This window comes from Nyctereutes procyonoides, unplaced genomic scaffold (assembly GCF_905146905.1).
Source record: "Nyctereutes procyonoides isolate TBG_1078 unplaced genomic scaffold, NYPRO_anot_genome, whole genome shotgun sequence".
NCBI lineage: Eukaryota > Metazoa > Chordata > Mammalia > Carnivora > Canidae > Nyctereutes > Nyctereutes procyonoides.
The window spans coordinates 18,460,954-18,474,368 of NW_026575034.1; the positions used below are offsets into that span (position 1 = coordinate 18,460,954).

The window sequence follows — 13,415 nt, forward strand, 5'->3', positions numbered from 1 at the left end:
TCACACTGAGTTAACGATGTCTTTCAGAATTCCACTAATAAATCACAGATTCTCACTGCTAGTATTCCATTGCTTATTTAATGACACCCTATTCTAGTTTTGGGTTTTGCGAGCTAAATGGAGTACTTAAAACAAAAGCTCCGAATGCCCTTGGAACTTTTGGTGCAGATCAGCCTCCTCGGAACCCTACGGCTTTCAGAGTGTCTCTGCCACTGCTGCAGTTCCAAATGTAGCTTCTCGTGATGTCTTTCTGGGTTTTGCAGGCCCCCCCCCAGGCCGAGGGCTGGGAGAACGGAAAGAGCTCATCGGTTTGTTTGAAGGCAGGCAAGCTGTACAGGCAGCTTTTCCCAGACTCTCCCAACTCCGGCTTTTCATGCATACCAGCAGAGCCGCTTTTTTCCTCCAGTGATTGAAACCATCTGGACTGCAGGGGGGTCACGTGTGTATGAGAAAATGACATAAAGTTTCAGACCCCCTTGTGCTTTGCTCCAGATCCAGACAATTCTTGTTCGGATGGTGCCGAGGTGAGGGCCGTCCAGCTTGAGGGCCAACTCCTCAACCTGCCCCCCCACCCCCATTTCCCCAGCCCGGGTCGCCCCCCTCCCTCCCCCCCTCCCCTCCCTCCCCGCTCCGTACGCTCAGCGCGGTTTCCTTGTTCCCTCCAGGGCCTCGGAGCACACCCCTCCGCCGGGCTCCGGCAGCCCACCCTCTCCGTCTCGGGTGGAGGCACACCTCCTCCACGCCCCCCTGCACTCGGATCCGTGCTCCCTCCCACCCGTCTCCCTCCAGCCCGGCCACAGCCCCGGGCGCGGATGCCTGCCCGACCACCGCCCTCTCTCCCGGAGCGGCTCCTCCCCCGGGCTGCGCGGCTCCAGACAAGCCCCCGTCGGTGCGAGCGCCCGGGCTGGCTGGGGGGCTCCGAGGTAGGTGCGTCCGGCCGCGCCCCGGCTCTCCCAGACGGTCTTCCCGCTAGGGCGGGGGGGGGGCCGGGGGGACGAGGGGGGCAGGGGTCGGTGCCCTCACCCCGGGAGGGGCGCCGGGGCCGCCGCGCCGCGCCCTCCCGCCGCTGCCGCCCTAGCCCTTCCGCGCCGTTGGGCGCTCCGGCCCCGGCCGAGGTCCAGCGCTGTGAGTATCCGCGCGGGGCGCCCACACTCGGGGGGCCTCTGCGGGCGCCGAGGGGCAGGGCGGGGGGCAGCGCCGCGGGGCTGCCGGGGACTGCCCTCCGGGCGGGCGGCCGCGGCGGGCTCGGCTTTCCGGCGGGCTGGGGCCACGCAGTTGGGGGTGGGGAGCAGCGAGCCCCGGGTCTGGGGAAGCGCAGGGCTGCGGGGCGCGGAGGCTGCGGGCGGGGCGGGCGCGGCGGGCGGGCCTGGGACTCCCCGGGGTCCCCCGAGCTGCGCTGCCGCCGAGCCCTTACCTGGAGCCGGGCTAGCTTGTAGGCGGGCTCCTTGAGGGGGACACACACACACACACACACGGAACTCAAACAAAGGAAAATTAACTTTGCATTCCATCACTTCAACAAATTAAACTGAGACTATTGGTGAACGATTAGCTCTTTTTTTTTTCCCTTCTCCTAAAGTGCACCAAATATTAAAGATGTATTTTTAAGGGACTCAAGACTAATGGAATACACTTTAGCCAATGTTTGTGCTACCTTATCCAAGAATTTAGTAATTTAGTAGAATTCAAGAGACTGAACATTTTCAAGTGTTTCTGAAGAGATTACTTTCCCAGGATCTTTGTATGAATGTGGTTTACAGTTACTTGAACATGAAGAAAACAACTTTGGCACCTTCTTCACGAAGTGAGAAAATTTGCCTGAATGCTGCCTTAGTCTAGTTCTTGATTTTATCCCTATGCAGGTGTTTCTCTTGTTTGGGAAGTGGGTCTTGGGAATGGGAAAGAGGTCATTATCTCATCTACAGGACAATTTTGAGCTATCTCTTACCTGCACACACTTGGACTGGCCATCTTGACCTGGCCACAAGATTAAAACCCAAATGACTACATTATTGTTTTTTCGTTTTTGTTTTTTTCCCTCCAAGTAATAATTTCAGAGGGTGACTCCATTCACAATAATGAGATTTTTCAGAAACAGGGGCTTCTAAAGAATCAGAAATGGTTTAGGTTCCAGAAAGCTGATCAGAGATAGAGACCCAGTTGCTCCATAGTCTGTCTCCAGGGCTGCATTAAGGACCACACAAAGCAAGAGCTCAAGAGGAGCCTGTTGAATGCAGGGAGTGAAGTAAAGGCCTCCTGGACTCTGCTGGCTTGTCTGAGAGTTGCCCTGTGACTATGTAGATACAAACTTCCTTTTTCATTTATTCAGTAACGATTACCCTTGGGGGGGAAAAAAAACTCCTCAAGACATGGGGGAGATTTGTCCAAGTGTATATGGGAAGTGGTATTATCTTCAAAGTATTTTTTTATGGAACACTTAGCAATTGGCTGATAATTAGTAAAAACTTTGCTCTTGGGTTTGTGGACTCATTGGAGATAGAGGAGTGGCACATAAGAGAAGAATAACAATTTTATATCTATTGGCTTAGAATATCAGAATTAATTATAGAAGCTCAGAGGGGAAAATAATTACGAGCCAGAGTGGCTTCATGGTAGAGAAGGGATTTCAGTTAGGCCTTAGAGCGAAGTGTGGCCCTAAAACTGGCAGATAGTTGCTGGGGAGAGTTTCCAGGAAGACAGAACAGATCATGTGGATTGGAGCTGGTGAGGAAAGCAATACTTTCTGAGCATCTTACTCTGTGCCACAAGCTGTGCTCTTTCATTCTCTAGTGATGCAAAGTAGGTGTTGTTATTCTTGTCTTCAAGAAAGAGAATTCTTGTTTTAAAGACAGAAAATCCAAAAGATGAGTAACCTGCTCAAGATCACATAAGTAGTGAGTGGTAGAGCTGGAATTCTGACTCCTGATTGTCTGCTTCTAAAGCTTGTGCTTCCACAGCTTTCTTCCAAAATGAGTATGGGTAGTTCAGTTGAAGCCAAGCTTGAATTCTGAGCTTGAATTCTGGCTCAGGAGCTGGAACTTTATCTTATACACATTGTCTGACTTTAAAAAGTTTTTGAGAAGAGGATGATGGGCAAAGCAATGTTTTTAAGATCAGTGTGACATCAGGGTACAGCAATGTGATACGCTTATCATAGGTAAGGTACAAGATGTAGTTCTTAATTAAGGAAGGTTAAAAAAAAAAAAGTGAAGGTAGCAAAGATACTGGGTGTTTAAATTCCTGCTCCATTTACCATACCCTCCAATAGCTTGGTTCACTGGGGAAGAACTCATTGCACTGACCACAGGGCTGTCGGGGATCTGGAAAAGAGCTGGGCCTGACCAGGCAAACATTGAACTGGAATGTGTATGCGGAGCAACATGGCTGGCAGTTTATATTCCCCACATGTGTTGCAATGCTTTGGTGAAAGTTTTTTGTTTTGTTTTGTTTTTTTCTTTTATGACTATCCCAGGACAGAGATCAATGTCGTAATTTGTTTAAGAGCCTTTACTAAATGGTGAAGTTAAGCTCCCAAACCAGGGTCTGCCCTAAAGATCTCATTTAAATTGAGGTGTCCTGATATCCCCCAATATTCATTTGTTTCTTAAAAAAGGCTGAATTTTAAAAATTTGGTACTGGCAAGATAAAAATGAGTTGAGGTTACCTTTCTTAGTAAGACCAGTTTAGAAAAAAATGCACAGGGATCCCTGGGTGGCGCAGCGGTTTGGCGCCTGCCTTTGGCCCAGGGGCGATCCTGGAGACCCGGGATCGAATCCCACATCGGGCTCCCGGTGCATGGAGCCTGCTTCTCCCTCTGCCTATGTCTCTGCCTCTCTCTCTTTCTCTCTCTGTGACTATCATAAATAAATAAAAATTTAAAAAAAATTTAAAAAATGCACATTTATTTCACTTATTGTTATGGAGGAGCAATAGATACCTTTGGGGATTTAACTGTGTAGGAATTTCGAAAGGATAGGAAAGCCCGGATTTAGAGATGTGCAGAGCTCTTCCCCCGCCCTCTACATTTCTTACCAGTTAATTGTATTGTTCATATACACAACCAGGGAGCTTACAGGGCCTTTGAATACCCACATTTATAGCCAGACCCTTTGATTCTCTGCAGATAATGGGCTCAGGAAGGGCAGTGGTGGGTGGAGCCACTTTATTAGAATTGTCTCCCACTTTGAACACAATCTAGATGTCTGGTTCGTCCTTGTGCCACCTCTAGGCCTTTTCCTCTGAGCTTGTCAGTGCTCTGAAGATTGGGTTTTTAGGCAAGGAATATCAGATAGTGGGCGGGGAAGGTTGTGCCCCCCCCCCCCAATAAAAAAGGCAGAAAAATCAAGTTTGTCAACCAGAGAATTTTTATTTTAATTAATGTTAGAGTCAACCATAGTTTTTCGTAACATACAAAATATAAACCCAAAATATGATCTCCATTCTCTATACCCATTTTTACCTTAAAGAGCCTCTAACTGGAGAGTTTACTCCGTTGAATGGGGCTTTGATAAGTAAAATTCTCACCAGCAGTTCTAATGGTGTGAGGACAGGACTCACACCGTTTGGATTTTGGATCTCGGAAGAATGTGACCTCTTAAATGTAAGGGATTTAGACTCCAGAGATATAGGTTGAATAGTTCCAGCTTTGCCATTTTTATTTAGAAGTGTCTGGAGTTTGATGTCAGGGGGATCTCTTAGCTCAGTTATTTTAATTCTTCTAGATGAGGGTAATCCCCAGTCCAGGCAGAGTTCATGCCCTGATTAGTCCCTTGGTTCCTTCTCGAAGTTTGTTATCTTGTGTTACCTGAAAGCCATTTTGTTTTATCTGTAGCCTGTGGTTATAGATCAGAAAGGAAAATCAGTTAGGAATCCCTCTAGAGAATGGCAAATCTCTAGTTGACTGGTGATCTTTTCCTTGGAGTTTTTGTGAGAATGCTCTTAAAGGTAGCTTTGAGAATTGGGGTCTCAAACAGTGACTTTGGCAGTGCTCTTATTTAAATGTCAGAGATGTTGGTTGCATTTTTTGGTTCATTGCTTACTCATATCGTTGTTAATGTTTTTATATGTGGTAAGCATTTGTTATTTTTATCGCTTATTAAAGGAGTGATTTAGGTTTTATAAGGTAGCTGAAAGCTTAGAAAAATAGGACTGGAATATCCTTTTGATACTCAGATATAATCTCCTAGTAGAGTAGAACCATTTGACCATTTTAACTTGCTCTGCCTCCAAATATCCTTAAATCTCTCTCAAGTGATTTGCTGTCTCTCAAGAGGTTTCACAGCCTCTCTAGGAAACATTTTCTGAGCTTTCCAGACTGATGATCACAGATTATCTCCTTGTAGTTAGGCTGAGTTTTCTTTTAATGTTTCTTACTTTCAGTTTTCCCATCCCTCTTCAACACACAGATGTTCACAAAGTGAACAAGTTGTCTTTCCTGGTCTCCAGTGGCAGCTACCAAATGTGCAGATTGCCCCGCTGGACCCATCCTTTCTTTCTCTTTGTCTGGCTAACCAAACTGAGCACTCTATATTTTTCTTTATACATCTCTCTTTTTAGACCTATGATTATACTTGTTGCTTTGTTTTTTGTTTTATGCAGGAAGTCAATATCAGATATGTTAGCAATTACAGCTTTCGGTGAAAGGATCCTTTTGGAAATAAAATGTACTTTCCCCCCTATCAGCATGAATCATTGTGTAACATATGTAAACTCTGGAGATGATCTAAAAAAATTATCAAAAGAATTTTGCCTAAGTTCTTTAAGAGCTTAAAAAGAATCTTACAAAAGCCTTTGTAAGACTATGCTAAAAGTAACAGACTAGCCCAATCAGGACCTTTCCAGAAGTGTGGGAATCATTTGTTTATACCAGAATTTAGGATCCCCAAGCAAATACGATAGAAAGAACCTACTTAACCCTTTGTTAATAGCATAAGAAATAAAAACCCGTTTTAATGGTTAAAGGGCCGTGGTGATTAGAATATGCTGAGAACCCTGATTGTCAGTGTTCTGGAAACTACTATGAGTGGATAGGTATAAATGTTGGTAGCTTTTTGTCTTTCTTTTGATGTGCAGTTGGCATCTTGGATGTTAATTTCGTTAAGGACAACTTTGAATCTAGATATTTGTGGATGCCCCCCTCCCTTATCCCTATTCTTCCTCATGCCAAAGGCTAATTGGAGTGGAGCAGAAAGTACTTCTCATCAGGGAGTAAGCATCTTGGAATGTTTTGTCGGACACTCGTCTATATCGGTATCATTCATACACTCTTTCTTGTGTTCACCATTTATTGAATATCCACTGTGGAAAAAGCACCAGGTTAGTGCTTTCAAGCATCTGTTTGTTCTCTTACTACTCTTTTTTTGGTGCACATGCTTCATGTTAGGTGTTAGATGATGAATTAGTGAGTGGGTAAAATTAAGAAATTAGATGGGAAGTTATCTTTGGATATTGGATAATGGAGGTATTGGGTACCTCCTGACTGGAATGTGGCTGTTGGGAAGTGGCTATTTGCATATCAGTCTGCCCTTTCTTCTAGGTGCTGTGATGATCCTTGACTAGGAGGCTGAGCATGTGGGATATATTTTTTAGTGAGTAAACAGGGCCCAGTTACTTATTTTTGCTATCAGTTGTGTTAGATTATATATATTTTAAAATTTATTTCTTTATTTGACAGAGAGTGTGCATGCATGCACACAAGCAGGGGAGAAGGGCAGAGGGAGAGGGAGAAGCAGACTCCCCACTGAGCTGGAAGCCTGGTGCAGGGCTCGATTCCAGGACCCTGGGATCGTGACCTGTGCTGAAAGCAGACAGTTAACAGACTGAGCCATCCAGGTGCCCCAGATTATATTTTCTGTTGCCGGGAACTCCACTTAGCATAATATTCCCTGCATTAGGAAGTACCTAGGAAAGGACTATCTGGAGAAGGTTTTCCTGAAGGTCTGGTTTGGCCAACGGTGGATTCTAGGTGCTTAGGCCCAAAGGGCTTCTACACAAACCAGAGTAATTCTAACACTGGGATACAAGGGGAATGGAAGTTCTCTTAAAACGTTGCACTAGTATGGGACAGATGTCAAAGCTTCGTTTCTCAGTGGACACCAAAATCTGTACAGAGACCTAGAGATGAAGAAAACCCAGCTTTCAAATAAATATTTAGTACTCTGTAGGGTTAGGGAGAGCATGGAAAAATGGAATTTAGGGCCAAAGTGTTCATTTGTGTCCATAATGTCAAAATAATCAGAAATACCAGTTGTGAGGGTTTTGATTTGCTGTTTTTTTCCACATCTGTGTTTTGACAGGTCATTGTCTTAAATTAGAATCATATTAGGACCAAAATGTTTTTACAGAAAGTGATAGTAGAGTTATGGGAGGTGGGCAGAGGCTACCTTGTATCTTATTTCAGATGGACCATTTAAGAAATTCTCATGAGTAGCTCAGTGGTCAAAATTAGTTTGAAATAACTTTGCTGAAAGGTATTGGTTAAAGAACATTATCGGCTTTTGTTTAGTCCTGGTTTAGATATGAGCAAGAAAGACAATTTGGGAGCAGTATCACTTGCCCAGCCCTGCCCACACTCAAGTTCCTACTTAGTTACCATGCATTTGTCAAAGTTACTGATCCCTGGAGGGCCAGAGGTAGAACTCAGGACATGAGACTCAGACGTGGCATCAAGAGGTGCTTGGCTGGCTCAGTTAGTAGAGCATTTGATTATTGATCTTAGGGTTGTGAGCTTGAGCCCCACATTGGGTGTAGAGATTGCTTAAAAATAAAATATATATTGAAAAAAATGTTGGGCTTGGTAGGTCACTAGGATTGTAGGTGTGGGGAGATGGGTGAATGGGACAGGGAAGAAAAACTCAAGAGCATATAGTACTATGGAAATTGAATAAAGAGATGAAAAAGTTAGAATTCTTTTTTTCATTGACTTAGACTTTTGTTCCATTGGAAATGCTTTATCACTTGAGGTCATTTTATGAATACTCACTACAACTAGCTGAAGGCACTGTGACTCCTGTACATTGATGGGAAGAACCCTCCTAGATGATTCTCTGGATGTGTATTTGGATTATTTCTATTTTCTTTTTCTCTTTTTCTCCTAAGTTGTGATGCTGCTTGTTTTGTTTTGTTTTTAAGGAATATTCTGGCTTTAGTGTCTGGACATTTTTAGGGCTATGGGGACTGGGGGCAAGGGTCCCATGACATGTTGCCAGGTATGAGAGGCTTTTACCCAGGCAAATTCCTAGGAAAGAGGGAACAGAAAAGTTTATATACAAAGTCAGAAGGGAAAATGGCATGGTGGTGGTGTAACTGCTTTGGCCATTGTGACTGTCTCTGCTAAGATGAGGCTGATGGTTGGATGATGGAGTGGTACTGAGAATATTTTATAATCCACATCATTCCTTGAAGATTTTTTTTTCTTTTTTTTTAAAGACATTATTTATTTATTCGTGAGAAACACACACACACACACACAGAGAGAGAGAGAGAGAGAGGCAGAGACACAGGCAGAGGGAGAAGCAGGCTCCATGCAGGGAGCCCGATGTGGGACTCGATCCCAGGTCTCCAGGATCAGGCCCTAGGCTGTAGGCGGCGCTAAACCACTGAGCCACCGGGACTGCCCGAAGATTTTTTTTTCTTTAAGAAAAAGCTTAAAAAAAAAAAAAAAAAGCTTAGTGCATTATATTGATTTTGGTTTTGAAACTTAGATGACATATCCCTAAGTAAGCATACAGAGAAGTGAACTTCCTTGAGATCACATAGTTTAAAAGATGAAGAGCCAGGATGTGAATCTAGACAGTTAGAGACTGAAAGCCAAGCCCTTAACTGATTGTGTATAGCCTCTAACTGGTCCTGACTCCTCTACTACTGCCCTTTATTTTATTTTAATTTTTTAAGATTTTATTTATTTATTCATGGGAGACACAGAGAAAGAGAGACAGGTAGAGACACAGGCAGAGGGAGAAGCAGGCTCCATGCAAGGAGCCCGATGTGGGACTCGATCCCAGGACTCCAGGATCATGCCCTGGGCCAAAGGCAGGCACTAAACCTCTGAGCCACCCAGGGATCCCCTACTACTTCCCTTTAGAGTCTCTTCTTCACATAGCAACCTATTATGCCTGTTCCCTACTTCAGCCCTCCTATGGAATCCCACCCATCACACTTAGAGTCCCACTTGCCAAGTCTTTAGGTGCTTTAGCCTCTAGTCCTCCGACCTGCTGTCCACTGTCCTCCCCATCTCTTATGTCTCAGAGCCTTTGTCCTGTACCTGGGATACTCTTCTTGAATATTGCTAGTTTGTACCTTCCTTCATTCAGGTGTCAGCTCAAATGCATCTCCTTGAGGAGGCTTTCTCTGACCATCCAATGTAAACTGCTCTTGATAAGCCTTTAAATCCTTCCTTTGTTTTCCTTCCTAAAATTATATTATGTATTTGTCTGTTTTTCCTGTTTGCTTTCACAAATAAATAAACTCCATGAGATGAGGGAGTTGGTCCATCTGTTTACTGGTGTCTTTACTTTTTAGACAGTATGTGGTTAAGTTTTCTTTAAATATTTGTTAAATAAGTAAGTGGTGTCATTTGCTTTTGACTTTCATGTTTAACATAACTTCACCTGGATAAAAATAGCAGAGAAAAGGGATACACAGGTGATACATACCAGGTCTGGGATATCTATCTATCTATCTATCTATCTATCTATCTATCTATCTATCTATCTAATCTAAAAGATGTTATTTATTCATGAAAGACATAGAGAAGTGAAGCAGGCTCCTTGCAGGGAGCCCGATGTGGGACTCCATCCCTGAGCCAAAGGCAGATGGTCAACCACGGAGCCACCTAGGCACCCCTGGTTTTATATTTATTACCAAGGCTTTGCCATAATATTTGGCCAAGAAAATGCTTAGGAAAGCTGAGCTGAATGAATGTACTGTTTGATTTATTTTGGATTCCAGATAGGAGCTCAAAGAAGGGAGAGAATAGTGTGGACTGGAGTGCTTAGAGAAAATAACTGAGGGCCTTGAAGGCAAGATTGAATTTGGTTGGGAGTATAGGAATCGTTGGGAGTATAGGAATTGTAGAGGTGGGTTTGTTGTTTATTTTTTTAAAGATTGATTTATTTCAGAGAGCATGCAGGTGTGCATGTGTGAGTAGGGGAAGGGGCAGAATCCTCAGGCATATTCCCTGATGAGTGCAGAGCCTGATCCCAGGACCCCAAGATCATGACTTGAACCGAAATCAAGAGTTGGCTGCTCAATTGACTAAGCCACCCAAGTGCCCCATTGTGTTTGAAAGCTGGAAGGATTATTAGGATGACCTAGTTCAATCTTCCTGGCTATAGACGGGGACATTGAGCTCAGAGGGGCAAAGGACTTGTCCAGAGGCACATATGGTTTTGTTAGAACCATATCTAGAATCCAGGTATTTTGATTCCTGGGTCAGTTCTCTTTGCTCCATACAGTGCTGCCTTCAGAATCAAGGAAGAGCTTTGGGGATAGGAAGTGACTAGGAATAGCTCCAACAAAGGCCCAGACGCAGAAAAAAATGTTGGCTGTGTAGGATAGAAATTAGGATGGAAATTAGGTCATCCTAATTGAATCAACAAGTTTATGAAAGAGATCTATGGGAGATAGAGTAGGCTGTAGAAGCTGGATAAGACCAGGTACTGGAGGATTCTTTTTTTTTTTTTAATTTAAAGATTTTATTTATTTATTAATGAGAGACATACAGAGAGAGAGAGGCAGAGACACAGGCAGAAGGAGAAGCAGGCTCCATGCAGGGAGCCCTATGTGGGACTGGATCCCGGGGGATCAGGCCCCAGGCTGAAGGCGGAGCTAAACTGCTGAGCCACCCAGGCCACCCTCCTTTTTCTTTCTTAAGTAATTTCTATGCCCAGTGTGGGGCTTGAAGTCACAACCTGGAGATTAAGAGTTACATGTTCTACTGACTGAGCCAGCCAGGTACTCCAGATTCTCAAGGATCTTGAATGTTATCTAGAAGACTTTAAATCTAGAATGACAAGGAGGCAGGCATGCTTGCTTGCCTGCCTGCCTTCCTTCTTTCTAGATTTATGTATGTACGTATGTATGTATGTGGGAGGAAGGGCAGAGAGAGAGAGAGAGAGAGAGAGAGAGAGAGAAAGCATCCCAAGCAGACTCCAGGCTGAACGTGGAGCCCAGTGAGGGGCTCCATCCCAGGATCCTGAGATCACAACCTGAGCCGAAACCAAGAGTTGGTTGTTCAACGACTGTACCACCCAGGCGCCTCATGTAGTCCACATGTTTTCAACTGGAGCTGATGAGAATAGATTGATACAACCCTTACCAGGCCAGTAAATTGGCATGGGGTATGATACTTTAAAAGTTTTTTCCATCCTCAGGAATCTTTTTCCATCTCTAAGGAAAAACTTTAAGTCAGTATGTAAGTGAGAACACAGACCTTTAAATAATATCTCCTACTGGATCTGAGAGTTTGGGTTGCAGAAAAAGCCTGGAGCATTTAACATTCAACCAATACTTATTGAGCAGGACCTGTTAAATACCTAATACTGTGCCAAGTATTGGAGTTTTAATCTTTTGGTCATATTGCATCAAGTGTTATAGATAGGATATGAACATTTGGTTCTAGTCCATATTAAGTTCTTTTAGCACCTAAAGCTGTATAATGGGTCCATAAGCCCTCAGTTCAGCTGCTCACTTATGCCTGCATTCATTTGTTGAATGTTCACCACGTAAGAGGTGATATGCTGAATGCTGAGGTAGTTTTGAAAATGAATGAGGATTGGTGAGGGTCCTCAACTTGGTAGGTCTGGTAGCTGACCAGTTGGTAGGTCTGGTAGGTCTGGTAGCTGACCAGTTTCCTTGTATTCCTATTTAAGAGGAGAGTGTATCAGCAGTAGTGCATCCGTCTTCACTTATTCTGTCCACACTGGGCTCTCCCCTGTTCCTCTTGCCTCTGTTTCCTAACCCTATCTTGAAATTTAAGAGAAATAAAATTATCTTCTTTGCATTAAATTTGGGAAGTTCCACTAAGGGCGGCACTTCTCTGATAAAACCTTTTTTCTGTTGTTAGAGATTTTATTTATTTATAAATAAATAGAGGCAGAGACATAGGCAGAGTCATAGGCAGAGTAAGAAGCATGCTCCCTGAAGGGAGCCCAAAGCAGGACTTGATCCCAGGACCCCAGGATCATAACCCAAATCGAAGGCAGATGCTCAACTGCTGAACCACCCAGGTGCTCCTGTGATAAAACCTTTAATATAATTTGAAATCTTTCTAGGAAAATCTCTTCTGTCTGTGAAATCCCAAAGTAGAGGCTTCTCCATGAGAACTTTCCTCCTTCTTCTGAAAGTTGCTTTGCCTACAGAATGGACACAGGGTATGCAGTATTCAGTATTTCTCAGGCTCTTCACTTCTGTCTGCTTCATTGGCTCTCTGTGGGGAATGCCAGGAGGGGCACGTTGTTTTGTTTTCTTAGAGTGAATGACACAAATGAGAGGGAGGCAATTGTGCTAAATTTTCCCATCATTTGGAAAGGCAGCTGCTCAAACAAAAGAGGCAAAAGAAGATGGATACAGAAGAGTGTTACATTGAGCCTTTGCATTGCCAACTGGAGTGAGATTGCTTTCCCCTCCTTTGCTTGGCATCTGGAGCCAGCTTGTCTACTGTCTGAGATTTGCTCTGCTTATTCATATCTGTGACCTCTTTTAATAGAAAATGACAAAATATAAAATTATCTTTCTCTTCAACTTTAAATTGGTTCTTTTAAAAAAATATATATATGGGCACCTGGGTGACTCAGGTGGTTACCCAGGTCATGATCCCAGGGTCTTGGGATTGAGTCCCATGTTGGGCTCTCTGCTCAGAGGGGAGTCTGCTTCTCCCTCTCCCTCTCCCTGTGTGCTCTCACTCTCTCTCTCTCTCAAATAAATAAATAAAATCTTAAAAAAACTAAAATATATATAATATGTACATTGTAGTACATATAAAAATATTAAAAGCTTCACTTCCCTATCACCTAGAGATCACCACTATTAATATCTTAGTGCACACCTTCTTGAACTTCCTCCAGGCACATATGTTGTACATATTTGTATTTTGTCTTTTGAGTAAAACCAGGTCGTACATACTGTTTTTCATTCTATTTTATTTTCAATTTCTTCTGCTTTTCCAGGTCAAGGCATTTTTATTTTAACCCAGACCATATTTCCCCTATTGCCCCTACGTGTCTTCATCATCATTTAATCTAACCTAGTCTCTTTTGTATGATACCATTTTGTCAAAGAATTATCCTTAATAGGTTCCCTCAAGTGAGTGCTGTCTCTGTTACCTGTGTATTGCTAAGGGGTTTGTAGGTGTCATCTCATTTAACCCTTGCAACAGCACTGAGTACCTTTTATCATTCTAGATTTTTGTATATTCT

At 43.7% G+C, this 13,415-nt stretch overlaps 1 protein-coding gene across 1 annotated transcript in view; it reads left to right on the plus strand.

Moving 5' to 3' along the window:
* The first annotated feature begins 665 nt into the window (after positions 1 to 665).
* Positions 666 to 13,415, plus strand: part of DENND2B (DENN domain containing 2B) — a 148,434-nt gene continuing 135,684 nt past the window's right edge. The window contains exon 1 of the mRNA XM_055317683.1: positions 666 to 923. The gene's annotated coding sequence lies outside the window, so the exon portion shown is untranslated. The remainder of the gene's footprint in view (positions 924 to 13,415) is intronic.